Source organism: Pinus tabuliformis, chromosome 1_2 (assembly GCF_031772625.1).
Source record: "Pinus tabuliformis cultivar Carrire ecotype Pingquan chromosome 1_2, CPIR1, whole genome shotgun sequence".
NCBI lineage: Eukaryota > Viridiplantae > Streptophyta > Pinopsida > Pinales > Pinaceae > Pinus > Pinus tabuliformis.
The window spans coordinates 48,730,954-48,746,559 of NC_142298.1; positions in this window are offsets into that span (position 1 = coordinate 48,730,954).

Genomic DNA, 15,606 nt, shown 5'->3' on the forward strand with positions numbered 1-15,606 from the left:
TTATTCGTGTGTTTTAGCTATTAACACAGGGCAGTATTCTATCACGTGGTCAAACTAAGTATAGTATCGGCATGACAGGCGCATCCATTTTGTGCATTCTCATGTCTAGTGTCCCGGCCCTCCACAATTGTAGAAAATAACTTGCTCCCGACCTCTCGCAAGCCCTCCTCCACCTCGGCCACGTCCGTGCCCCTGATATCCTCCTCGAGTCCCACCAATTTCTTGATCCAGAGGCCAAGTTTTTGTCTGCATCCAATACGCGGGTGTTCTCTCCATCATTAAATCATAACTACGGAAATTGTGCTCATCATGACCTACTGATTGGTAGAAGTTGCAGAAGAGTTGTTGCAGTGTCTGTACAAATTTCTGCAGCAAGTGGCAATTATCTATCGCATGTTTTCTAGCTACCTGACAGATAGCACACCACAGCGTAGGCCCCATACTTTGCACTGCTTGAGCTTCTGGCCTCAGAGGCATCAACCCTCCTCCTACAACATAGCTCATGTAGACAGGGCATTGATCTTTATCATTCCCTTGACTCTTACATTTCAAACACCAAACTTCTGGCAAAGCCGCTCTACCCTTTTTCAGACTTTGGAATTCTAGGCAAAGGTTCTGCAACTCCATGTGAATCTGCTAAACTCTCAAAGCAATGTCTTGAATTGGTGCCTTGTGCAATCTCATCGCAATTTCCATGGCCTCTTCCTGGGTCCCAATCTTTTTTTGTGGTAAAGCAACCCTTAGATGAGGGAATAGCGAAGCCACAAACCATTCGTGGTGTTGCCCATCCCTAAGATTCATGTTAGCTTTGTGGATCTTGCACTTCAATCTCTGATCTAGCTCCCATGGTGTCTCACCAGGCTTCACCATAATTTCCTTGAATCCAACAATTAATTGGGCTTCAGACTTGGGCCTGCTAAATTCCTTATTCACCACAGTCTGAATGTCTACCAATGCAGCCATCAGGTTATCGGTGTAGTACTTAATGTACCACATCAGCGTGCATTCTTGTAAAGCAATAACCAATGTTTCTTTCTTCATCTGATCATTTGTAATTCCCTGGGCTTCCCACACAACCTTCGTAACGAACCAAAATTGGTCTGGGTCCTCATTCCGCAAGCCCTTGAAAATGGGAAATTTTACTGAATTTGCCATATTAAACGATGGTGGAGGTGGTGGCAGTGTGGGCGAAGGTGTATGTGGTGGAGGTGAAAAAGGAGATGGTGTGGGTGGATTTGGTATTCATGGGAACCCTCGCCTTATTAACTGGACAACACTCTGTGGAGAAGCTTATGTTGCTTCTTCGTTGTCACTCAGAGGAGGCTCGATTAGCAGGCTATATTCAGGTCTTGTCCCCCTTCTATCCCTGGATAAATTTCCACTTCACATAGCTCCAAACATCAAGGTAATATCATAACCAGGGAAAATTTTAAGAACCCCCCCTAAATTTATAAATATAATAAATGGGCGAATCTCCATGGTATATAGGAAAAATGAAAGGCGATTTTATCAATAATATAATATGTATATATAATTTTTTGGCGAATCTCTCACCAGGCATGGCGAATATTTTACTCAATCATAAAATCTTGTAAGATCTTGGCGAGTCTTTCACTAAATAATAAAACTTTGTAAAGTCCTAGTGAATCTTATCATAGGCTACATGCTGGTTTAATTCCCCCATTTAAATAGGCTACATTCCAGGTGAATACCATGGGTCAATACCATGTGTCATTTTGGAGAATACCATGGGTCAATACCATGTGCCATTTTTATTTTTATTAATTCTAATATTAGGGTTAATAATGGTTTTTTGCATGGTATTAATAACAATCTAGTCCATGGTATTTGTCCCATAGTATTTTGGCCATAGGTTTCACCTAAATATAACCCATTTTTTGAGTGTTCATAAATATAAGGTGATTTATGGAGTAAATATAAAAAAATGTTTTATTTGTTTACCATACCTCTCGTTTATTTATATTTTTATTAATTTACCATACCTCTTTTACAAATATGGTATTTGGCCCATAGGATTCACTTAAATAAAACCTCTTTCTTGAGCCTTCATAAATAGAACGAGGGTTATGGACTAAATATAAAAAGAGGTTTTATTTATTTACGATACGTCTAGTTTATTTATATTTTTATTTATTTACCATACCTTTTGAGTAAGTATAAAAAGACGTTTTATTTATTTACCATACCTCCACTTTACTTATATTTTTATTTGTTTACACCCTTACATGTATATAAGGTGACTTATGGAGTAAATATAAAAAATGTTTTATTTATTTACCATAACTCTCATTTATTTATATTTTTATTAATTTACCATACCTCTTTTATAAATATGGTATTTGGCCCATAGGATTCACTTAAATAAAACCTATTCTTGAAAATGGGTGAATGGATTCACTTAAATAAAACCTATTCTTGAAAATGGGCGAATGGAAGGTTCTAAGTCCTAATTTCAAGGGCTAAATTTACCTTTTTTACCCTCTCCCTTAAAATAAGGTGGGCTATTTGAGGTGATTTGTAAAAATGTACTATGATACAAAATATTCACCCACTAAAAATTTAAAACCCCTTAATTTCGCCAAAGGGCGAACATTCGCCCCTAAAATTATCCTTGATCATAACTCTCTTTTCAAACAAGAGCATTTTAATCTAAGTATTCAAAGATCTTAAATACTTACCTTGTGATCCATTGAAGAAGCATCACTCTGCTTCATTGTAGTTGAGCGAGATATCAACCGTAAACTCTGTCACAAACCCTCCGAGGATACGATCAAGCCAGTGATTGAAAGCGCGTGCGATCTTATATTCGAAGGCTTCCAGTCTTCGCACTAACTTCGGGTTCCACGCTATTGGACTATCAAGCCTCCACCTTCCTTGACCATCTGCCAATTTAGTGATCCACTCGTATAATTAGACCGAGATGGAATAGAAGAAAATTTTGTGTATCTCTGTGTACAGATACCTGTCCAACCACTGTTCTTTCATCAATCATGAATACCTGTTCTCTTGCATCGTGAATTCGTGGATCTTTCCATCCAACCAATCCTCAATTTCCTTCTTATTTGGATTCCAGTGATGTGACATCACACATCTCTTAATGCATATCCTGGTCTTGGAAATGGAACCATTTGTTGGCTTAGTGGGTCCTGACCAGGTTCAGAGTTAATTTTTCCAAACAAATCCCTACACTACTGGCCCTTTCGGCATCAATCCGCAGAGCGCGGACTGAAGTCTCACCTGAAGCAGTATTGGGGGTATGCTAGAACCAAGTTTTCGCACCCAAAGATGGTTATGATGTTGTTTTATGCCCTAAACCTATCTTCACGTAGATCGATAAGCCCTTAAGGCTTATCGATATAAATTCCTTTTACCATCCCCTTGACCTTTGCGAATGTCTATGATTGTCTTTCAAGGACCCTAAACAAGTGAACCAATCACTTACCACGTCTGCAATCACTCCTAATTCTGTTATTACCCAGATCATCTTAAGTGTCTGATATCTTTAGCATGCATTAAGATATTCTTCGCGTAATTAGATATTATTACTTGCATTCATATAATAATGTAAATCATGCAAAATCGCACATCAATATAGTATTAAATCATAGCCCCAATATTCAAAATAATAGAAACGCATTCATTCATAACAAAAGCAAATGGACAAAACACAGATATTTCCATAATAGTCTCTTTATTGATACTTCAGATTTGCTTACAGACTCAAGACTACCCTACGCACTCAGCGATAGGGGTTACGCACACAACTGCGAACTCTACTCTAGGCCTCTATACACACAGCTACAGAACCTCTCTTCTACTCTAAAACTTTTCACTCTTCACTTCTTAATGACCCATTACATCAACTATGAACTTCCTTTCCTTTCTTAGACTCTCTAAGACTCTCTTTTTTATACAATCCCATGGTCCACGGATCATGGGTATGTCTATACAAGCTGACAGAACTTACATAAAAGAAGGGAAAATACCTTTATGACACTTATTATCTACGCACTCCATGATCATAACTTGCAAATACTTTACACTTTACATCACAAAAACTTGGGCTTTCTGCCCCAAAACTTGGAATTTTTCCCCAAAATTGACCGCAAGGGACCTTGTCCCAACAGATATATTGAGGGGCTTTGTGAGGGGCTTCACTCCTTTGACATCAACATCTTTTGTTCCTTGGCCTTCTTCCGCCTCCAAGTCTACAACCTTCTGCTTACCTTTTTTTGGTCGTTTATCTTTCTGTTGGGCTGGTGTCGCAGTATGCTTCCTAGGGGAAGCATGTATCTAGACCGTCTTCTTCTTCTTCTCATTTGTTGCAGGTTGTTTTTCCTTTGCCATGAATTGTTTCAGCCTTGGCGACCTTAGCACCATGGGCACTGAAGGCGTAGCTTCAACACTAGCTATTTAAGGGCATGGGGTGTCATATACAGCTGCTTCGGCACTCAAAGCTTCAGCAGGGTTGGTGGAAGTCATCCTTTCTATAAATAGCTCATCGGCTTCCAAGGAAATGTATATATGGGCGAATAATTCCTCCCAAAACACTCGGCTCATAAGCAATAGACAACAAATTTCAGCAAAAACTCCAAGTGTGCAAATCCTCCAATCTTGGCAGTGTAGTTTATAGTCTCGCTCTCCCTCGCAACTACCTAGAGCACTAAGACTATCCTGCTGCCATATAGTCATTGTGCAGGATCCCCTATATACAGATTCAATCAACTCACATTCACTCTTCCTGGAAAAGGTTCTCCATTCAGCTTCACGAGCTAGATTACGCCTCCATCTATAATTTCTTTGATAATATATGACCCTAGCCAATGTATCTGAAATTTCCTCAAAAACTTAGTGAACTTACTATCATATAACAAGACAATATCATTTACCTTGAAAGTGCGAAGTTTGTTATGACGATCATGCCAAGATTTTTCACGTTCCTTTTGTACTTGTTGATGAAATCCAGCTAAAAATTTATCCTCTTCAAGCTCCATCATCTGCGTGAGCCATTTCTCCAAGCCCTCACGATCCACCATATTCGACAGTGCCACTATGGGTAGATTAGGCACAATATACCAATATAAAAGGTGTATGCTTGGTTCATTGTCATGCATCGCATTCCCTACAATACGCTTTGGAATAATTATGCAATGCTGGCCACCATAGACATGCATGCAAAATCTTCTGCACAGACACTTTTCCTGCATATTGTCCTCCTGCATTCCCTCCATGAGCTTCCGCGAGAATTCTATTTCTCTTAAAATCTAGCACATATCTTCACAATATCTCATCTGCACCCATCTTATACAGATGTCCTGCAATTACTAAAATGTCTATCACGTGCACTACTAGCTCCCTCTTTTGCTGATTTGTATACCCTTCTGGTGCCATCCCCGTAGTCAAAAAATGAATAATATCTGCAAAATAGTTATCCTCTACACGCACTATAAAGAGTTATGAATCTGTCAACCCTTCCTCCAAATTATTAGGCTCCTATCCTATTTTAATCCGTGACAGATGGTCAAGTCCTACATTCAACCTCCTTGGCTTCACAATGACCTCAAAGTCATACTCCTGTAATAGCAGCAACCATCGACAGATATTTCCCCGCAACACAGGCTTATTGACTAGGTATTTCAGGGAAAAGTAATCTATATATATTTTGAAATGTCTGCCCAACAAATAGTACCTAAAATTTTGCATCATTTATACGATAGCCATTCCTTCATGCTCCGTCGTTGAGTAATTCTTCTCAGCCTTCGATAATTTCCTACTTGCGAAGGCTATAGGATGGTCTAGCTCTCCTTCACTGTCCTGTGTGAGCACTGCACCGAACGCAATGCAAGAAGTATTGACATGCACATGGAATTCCTCATTCCAATCAGGGAAGATCAAGATTAGCGCGGTGACCATCTTCTCTTTCAACACATCCAAATTGCACTGAAATTCTTCATCCCAATAGAATGTAGCATCCTTATTCAGCAGTTTCTCCATGGGAATTGTAATCTAAGCATAAGCCTTGATGAACTTCCTGTAATATCATGTATGTTCCATTGTCACGCACAGCTGCTTAATGCTCCTCGGGGCCTCCAAATTTACTATCACCGCAATCTTTGCAGGATCCATAATCAATCCTTGCTTGCATACCACGTGACCTAGCAAGATCCCAAATGGAACAAAAAATAAGAATTTCTTCAGATTCAGCACGATCTGGTATCTGCGACATGTATCCAACATTAAGTGCAGACTTGCTACATGGTGTTTCACTAACCCAAACACTGTCCAGTCATCAAAGTACACTTCCAAGAACTTATGAATAAAGTCCTTGAATGATACGATGACTACACGAGAAAATATCGTAGGCACATTCTTGAGTCCAAACGACATCACAGTGTATTAGAAACAACCCCATTCCGTCGCGAAGGTTGTTTTTCTCCTATCATTTGGCGCGATCTTGATCTGATGGTACCCAGAAAATCCATCAGAGAATGAGTAAGCCTCCTACCCTCCAACATTGTCTAATAATTCATCTGTAAATGGCATCAGGAATGGGTCATGGACACATGAATCATTAATCTTCCTCAGATCTACGCAAATTCTTATTTCATCCTTCTGTTTCTTCTCTTGTACCACCATAGGGCTCACCCAATCAGAGTCTTCCATTGGTTATATGATGCCTACTTCCAGCATCTTATCCTACTCCAAGCGAACCTTTTCCTTATACATAGGATTTAGGCGATACAACCTCTGCTTAACAGGCTTCGTGTTCGGCTTCAGAGTAATCTTCATGACGCCCAAGTCGCCTATTATTCCCTTCAAGTCCGAAAACTTGGTAGTAAAAATATCCTGGTACTCGTGGAGTAACTCAGCAACTTTATCCACTGTGTCATCTTCCCAGTAATCTCCAATATTTTCAAACTTCGGTTCTGCTTCAGTCCCAATGTTTACTTGCTTAGTTTTCAATGGCACAGTGATGTTTAGGTTCTCTATTTATGGACCTTCACCCTCACGATGCCTTTCCAACTCTGGAATATTAATTATTCACTAACCATCATCCTTTCCTTCAGCTGTCACATTATAAAATTCCATCGCATGGCATAGTTGGGTGCTCCAATCTGGCTGGACCCATTCTTGTGGCATTCTAAGGATTACTGCCTTAATCTCTTGTAAGGCTTCATCGATGCTTGCGAGGCCATCTTCGATACTGAAGGTAAATAAGAATTATTCCCTCAATATATCCCATTCTGTGGTGCCATGGCGGAACTCCATCTCTAAATACTAGTTCATGGGGATTGTGTCTACAGTATGGAAAAATAAATGTACCCACTCTGGTTGCGGCTCCATTCCATAAGCTTTAGTCCACTTTTCTAGGTGATTGTGTAGATCATCCCTCCCATCATATTTCTCAGACAATCGAATGTTAGGACACCAAAAATGTAATCTCATCATTCTTCTATAGTCCCGCCATCCATTAAATCTATCCTTGTGCGTACCCCACCATTGTGTGGGCATAGTGCACAGGGCCAAATATAACACTTGAAAGCGGTGATGCTCAGGGACTTCACATTCAAATACGTCCAAAAATTTATCCACACCAATTAAACCATCATAATAAGGTAATTTCCTTACCTCCGACGAAACGCAGTGCAGTGACTAGTCATCATATTGCATCACAACATGGATACTTCATGCAATCAATTCTACCAATGCTCCAACTCTTCATCTGAATCAAAGGTACATGAACTCTCATAATCCCATGCGATCCTGCCATCTGCTGTTGGATTGTTCCAGTCTTGGTCTCGTGTTGTTATTTTGTAGATCTAATCTAAATCATCCTCACTTTTTTCATAATTGCAAACCAGTTCAGTGTAGCACATCCCTTCTGTAGGGTCCAATAGCACTACAACTCTGAGCTATTTCTTTTCAAATGACATTGTCCTCTTCTTCAACTTGATGACTACATTCACGCCAATGGCCCAGTCAATTCCCAATAGCGTGGGGTATGGATTTCTATCATCAACAATCTCTATCACTTCAAAGTCATCCATTGCACTCGCACCTTCTATATCAACCATTACCCCATATAGTTGTCCCATCGGAATGATCTTTTGTTGGTTTACCATTCTGAGCTGAATCGGAGACCGTTGTAGGGCAAGCCTCCCCATTCTTTCCCATGTTAGTTTTGGTAAAACGTTCGCATCAGACCCCACATTAGGGGAATTTTGAGGTCTAAAATGGGCCTCCTAAGGTAATTATAAAATAATAGTGGAAATAATAAAATAATATTAGATTACATCATCAAATTTTAGAGAGAAAAAAGAAAAAACTATTTTTTCAACTCGTATTTTCAACTTATCTCCCTATGGACTTACTCAAATTTCGAGCGCAAACACTCATTGGATGCAAAATTTTATTCCTCATCTAAAGAGTACCCATGTTGCATACTTTCGATGGACCCTTCTACACGAAAAATTAGAAATACATGAAAAACGTGATTGCAATCACATTTTTTCATGTATTTCTCATATTTCGTGTAGCAGGGTCCATCGAAAGTATGTAACATGGGTACTCCTTGGATGAAGAATTAAATTTTGCATTTAAAGAGTACTCCCGCTCAAAATTTGAGTAAAACCTTAAGGAGATAAGTTGAAAATACGAGTTGAAAAAGTAGTTTTATTATTTTATTATTTTTTAATCTTTTTACTTTTTACTCCAAAAATGGTGAATCATCGCCCATGGTTGACACCATCATCTTGAATATTATTGGTTCTTATAAATTTTATTTTGGTTGTACATTTTTCTTAGGAGGCCCATTTTAGAGCTCAAAATTCCCCTAATGAGATCCAAAATTACCTGGTCCATCTCATATTCTCCTATCTGCGTGGCAAGCCTCATCTCCTGCCCTGTTCTTGCCTTATGTTTACCAATTTTTCTAACTACGCAGTGTCCATTAGGGCGTTTTCTTTGTCGACACATTTTTTTATTAACTCCTATAGGCCTTTCATAGCTTTGCTATCGCACAACAGTTTCATGTATGTCTCCAATAATGTAGTAAGGACAGAGGGATCAACCTCTGTAGGCGCACTAGTTTCTTGCACTTTGTTCTGGCTTCCTATGGTGGAGGCCTCAGCAAAGGTTTTTCTGTCTTCCATAAAATTTTCCTTAGCACGTGCCAAATCAAAACCAGCTTCCTTTTCTGGGGTCTTACAGACCCATCCATCTTCTTTAGGTTGCTTCCCTTTATCATCACCAGTCGTTATTCCACTCCTCAACACTATATTCACATTTTGATCTTCTTCGCAAGGCTCAACTCTCATCATATATAAGTTTTGTGTAGGTTGTTGAGGTTGTGCATTTTTCTCCTGCATCCTAGCTATCAGCACCAAGCATCCCTCTATAGTGTAGTCAAACTAGCTGTAGTATTGACATGACAGGCATGTCTAATTCTAACACTCCCACGCGTAGTACCCTAGTATTCCACAGTTGTAACAAATAACCTAACCCTCACCTCTACCATGCCTTCCTCCTCCTCAGCCTCATCCTCATCCCTGATATCCTCCGCAGGCTCCTTTTGCACCCTACTCTGGAGGTCGAGTTTCTACTTGCATTCGGTAGGTAGGTGTTATTTCCATCATCAACTCATAGTTGCGACAGTGGAAATCATTGTGATCCACTGATTTACAGAAGTCTCAGAACAACTATTGTGGTGTTTGAATGAAATTTTGAAGCAAATGACAATTATCCATTACGTGTTTCCAGCCACTTGACAAAAAGTGCACCATAGCACGACCCCCATACTTGGTCCCACTGGAGCTTTTGGCCTCAATGGAATTGGTCCCCCTCTTGTGATATAGTTTGAAAATATGGGACAGTGGTCTTTATCATGCCCCTGGATCTTACATTTCAGACACCAGACTTCTGCATGCACCTCTCGCTTATCCTCCTTATATTTCTTCAAGCTCTGCAATTCTAATCATAGGCTTTGTAACTAAGAATGGATTTGTTGTACCCCCAAGGTCGCATCCTACATAGGCATCGCATGCAACCTCATCATGATTTCCAGGGCTTCTGCCTGAGTTCCTATCTTCTATTGCGATAAAGAAATCCTTAGGTGGGACAGAAGTGAAGCTATAAACCACTCGCAATGATGAGCATCTGTGAGTTGCATATTAGCTTCTTGAATCACACATTTCAGCCTTTGATCTAATTCCCAAGGTGTCTCATCAACCTTCATCATGATCTCCTTAAATCCAAATACTGACTGCGAGTCAGACTTAGGCTTACTGAACTCTCTGTTGAAAGTAGCCTTAGTCTCTCCTAGCTTTTCCACAGGATGATCAAAACAATACTTAATATACCACGTCAACACATGATCCTGCAGAGTGGTAACCAACTGCACCTTCTTTATGTTGTCATCAGTAATCTACTGTGTTTTCCATACATCATTTGCTACAAACCAAAATTGATATGAATCTTTGCTCCCTATTCCCTTCAAAATCGGCAGCTTCATTGTGTTCGACATCTTGAATGGAGGTGGTGGTGGTGGAGGTGTGGGCGAAGGTGTATGTGGTGGAGGTGGAGGTGGAGTGGATGGATGATGTGTCCACAGAAAACCCTGTATTATTAGTTGAATAACACTTCACAGTGAGGCCTGTACCGCTTCCTCATTGCTACTCGAAGGAGGTCCAATCAATGGGTTATGTTCAGGACCTGATTTTTCTCAATCTCTGAAGAGTTTTAGACTTTGAGTAGCTCTGAACATCAAGGAAATGGCATAACTCATTTTTCACACAACAACATCTTAATCTAGGTACTCATAGATCTCATACACTTACCTCGTGGTCCCTTGAAAAACCTTCGCTCCACCTCGCTATAGTTGACTGAGGTATCAACTGCAAATTCTTTGACAAATCCTCCTATAATTCGATCGATCCAATGATGAACAGCGTGTGCAATCTTGTCTTCAAATGCTTCTAGTCATCACACTAGCTCCAGAGTCCACACTATTGGACCGTCAAGCTTCCACCTCCCTTGGTCATTTGCCTACTTAGCTAACCACTCGTATAATTCAATCGAGAAGGTTCAGAAGAAAATTTCATGTATTTCCATATACAAATATCTATCCAACCACTGTTCCTTTGACAGGCACGGATTCTTGTTTTCCTACGCTGCGAATTCATGAATTTTTCTATCCAACCACTTTTCAATATCCTTCTTGGTTGGATTCCAATGATGTGACATCACACATCTCCTTAGGCAGATCCCAGTCCTGGCAATCGAACCATTTGTTGGCTTAGAGGGTCCTGACCTAGGTTTAGAGTTAGTTGCACCAACCACTAAAGCCCTACACTACTGGCCCTTTCAGAAACAACCTGTGTAGCACAGGCTACAATCTCACCAGAAGTAGTATGGGGGGATGTTGGAACTAGGTTTCCACATCCAGAGATCAGTGAGATGTCTTTTAGCACTTGAGATCTGCGCTGCGCAGATCGATAAGCCCCTAGGGCTCGATACTGCAACTCTACCTAGACAGCCTTCAGACCTTCATGAAGGTCTGTGATTGGCTTTTTTGGACCCTTATTAGTCGAATTATCCACTTACACGTGTCAAAGAATGATTCTAGATTAGCGTTTGCACAGACTTTCTTAGGTTAATTAGAACACATAACAGAATTTATCAGAGTCCGCGCGAAAATACTTAACATGCATTGCGTACATTTATTAAGACTTATTCCATAGAATCGTGCATCATCAGATCAACATTTCATAAACATATTATTTATCAACAACATAAATCATAAACATAAGTAAACAGAAATACACAAGATTTCTCCAAAAATAGCTTCTTTATTGATTTCTAGTTCAAAATATAGACTCAAAACTTCCCTGCGCACTCAGCTATAGGGGTCTGTGCACTCAGTGGCGGACTCTACCTAGGACTCTACACACTTAGCTATAGAGCCTTTCTCTCCTATATGACCCACTTCTCTACACTAAGACTTCTCTTTTATTAGCCCATTTCATCCTTCGTTATCTTCTATTATGCCTTAGACTCTCTAAGACACACCTATTTATACCTTTTTTCATACAATCCCATGGTCCGTGGACCATGGGTAGATCTTAAAACCGACTCAAATTTTACATAAACAAAGGGCTAACACCCCTTTGACTCCTAACCATCTACACATTGCATCCACAAATCGCGGAGACTTTACATCATTTACATAGTTACTTTAAAACATGGGTTTTTAACCCCCAAAACTGACCCAGGGGACCCCATCCCAACAATATTATTTAAAGAATAGAGGGAAGCTTACAACCATAGCATTGATGTTGAAAGGCTCTCCTTGAGTGGTGATCCAAGTCCAAGCTAAGAAACTCTCCAAACACTCCTTCTCGAAGTCTAATGAATAGCCTCTAAGCACAAGCTCAGCGTAGGGGTGTAAATGGACATAGACCAACAATTTGGGAATGGGAGAGGGAGTTAGGACTTATCCAAAGATATGGTTAGGCCCACATCTCAAGGAGGTAGCTCATAGGGATGAGACCAAGAGGTCAAATTAATAGGATTCAACCTCATCTATGCAAAACCACCTCCAACTCGCCTCTTTGGAAGCATCTAGATCACGAAGCTTCTCATCCTCTTTGGGACAAATTCCTTTTTGAGACCATCGCGGGTATGTAAGGGAACAGAGTGATTCCATCACTAGACTAACACAGTGCAATAGGCGATCATCGCAATTCTGAGCTTCATAAGGGAAATGACCTTCATTTTAGGGTTCTGAGAGCTATTTCTTCAGGGAAAGCTCCAAATATTTTCCAAGCAAAGTTAAAGAAGGGATCTAAAATGTATACATGGATGAATATACTATATAATGATCATGCTTTTGGCACTTTAGGGTATGTCACAGGGAAGTGCAGGAGGCGTGATGATCCAGGAGGTTCATCGTCAGTGTTCAATGTCGTCGTTAGCATTCAGTTCAGTTTCAACAGTTTCGACAGTGTTGGTTATGGATCAAGTTGTCCATGTAATGTTTATGGTTTTTCTTGGTGTTCAGTTGACATGGATTTGTACCTGGCTATTGACTTTTGTTTATCGACAATTCCGCCAGGATTGGTCGACGACATGTGTTTTGTCGTTCGCCTTCTCAAGATTTGGGTTTTGTCATCCACTCACAGGTTGATCATCGACATGGGTGTCTCCTCCATTGTAGAGGTTCGATATGGTTCGTGGTCAAGTTGTCGTCGCAAATGTCACTTGTGACGACAATGTGCATTTGGTTTTATGTCATGTTGTGACAAAAGTTTCTAATGTCGCTTTGTGACATTCGTTGTAAAAGGGTATTTTACACCTAATGTAAAATCTAAACCCTAATCCTAAATCTAAAACCAAAAAAATACAAAACCTATGCTAGAACCATTACTTAAGTTCTAAACATCTAAAACCTACGTGCTAAACTATCAAACCTATCGCATAAATTGTTATGTGTTAAAACATTACACATCAAAACCTAACCCTAGCTCTAAACAATACATAAAACCCTTTGTATTAGCTCTCGGGCTATGTTAACATGTTGAAATACAATATAAAACATTATAATTAAAATGCACAGGCCCTAACCATAGCGGAACTGCGAAGGGGATAGGCCACATGTGAACGTGTTGTGTAAAGACCATCGGGCTTGCATTTAACTGCCAAATGTTGACCGCAGTGAGGACATGTGAGTGGAGATATGTATAGACCATCGAAGGTAGCATCAACATTTAAGTGGTTAAACGTTGGCTGGTTCAACGGATGACAGTTGACATGTGAACATAAACGATTAACCACCAGAGCTTCTATAGTGGAACCACCAAAGGTGGCAGCCTACGGTTAGACCGCGACTGGTCACATGCAACCGCCAACATCCTCCACCCGGTTAATAAGCCACCTACGGTTAAGTGTTTAATACTATGTATTTTTTGGTTTTGTTATTAAGTTTTGGTTACAAACTAATGTGATGACCATTAAACCTACCCTAGGTGTCAATTCACAACTAGACTGAGCTCAAAACCTATCCAGAATGCAAACAATTCATCTCAAATGTAGCCAAAGGAGTTTGAGTGTATTTGCAAGCCTTTAAAAGGTAGTTTTTCTTCATTGAAGAGAAGAGTGGTTTTAGTTTTTGTATGCAGATTCTGTAGGTCATAGGAAGTTTTGTTTTCAGTGTAACAGGAGCACCCGGAGTCAGAATTGGGAACCATGACAGGTGTTTGAAAGCTGGTTCAGAGAGCTTCCTTTTGAAAGTGATTAGAATTTGTTGTGTGCATATTCAGCCTGATCAAATCTCTGTGTAATCGACCTCTACTATTTCAATCCTAATAAAGTGGTCGCCCATCTTGAAAGCGGACCCAAAGACATAGTGCATTAGGGATGAACTTCGTAATCAACTTTGTTGTCTGGTATCGCTATGTTTTTACTATTTTCACTTCTATTATGCATATTTATTATGTTTAATCAATTGTCATAAAGTCTTCTTCTCAAGCAGTTTTCTTTGATTTTTCGCACTTTCAGTTAACATTCAATTCATTAATGGCTAATCAGTTCTACATCAGTTTTAGTCTATGATCATTTCAGATCATATAATTTGGCACCAGAGTAGGTTGTGTTTGTATAATTTTCCATTAAATGTTAACCAGGTCAAAGTCGCAACAAGGAGAAGGAATCCTTGAGCAGATTGATCCAGAAATTGGAAAGTGATGAGTCATTCATAAGTCGACCATGATAGGATCTGATGCAGGTGAAAACACTAAAACTAAGATGAGTGATGAATAGTTTTAGCAAGCATTCTTGACTATGCAACAGATGTTGGGAGAACTGTACAAAGACAAGAGGGTGAGAGATGTTGCTTCTTCTTCAAAGACATCGAAGAAGGACAAAGGTAAAGGCAAGGTTGATAAACAACCTTAACCTCCAACATCTCCATCATCATCATCTTCTTCTTCTTCTAGTGTAGAATCTGAAATAGAAAAGAAACCAAAGAAAACATCTCTTTTGAAACTTGATGTGAAATTTGAGTTACCTATTTATGATGGAGAAATGAATCCTGAAAAGCTAGATAACTGGATTAAGTAGTTAGAAGTGTATTGTCGCATTCAGAAAATTTCTAACGATAAAACTAAAATTTTGTTAGCTACACTTAGAATGGAGGGAACAGCTTCAATCTGGTGGGAAAGTAAAACTCGGGGAGATGTAAATCGTAAAGGAAAAGTCATCTCTTCTTGGTATAAGTTTTTAAAAGCTCTTAGGAAACAATTTTATCCTCTAGGATACATGCAGCAAGTTGTTATTGATTGGCAACATCTGAGGCAAGGTAAAGGGCAGAGTGTTCAGGAGTTTACTCAAGAGTTTAGAAAGAAAGCATTGGCGCTTGGTATTTCATTAGATACACATGAAACTTTGTTAAAATACATCGGCATATTACATTCATATTTGCAGCATACATTATTGATGTTTAATCCTGATGATTTTGATGAAATGTGTGTTCAGGCCATGCATATTGAATCAAGTGGCAAAACATTCAAGTTTTCATCGCATTCATCCAAA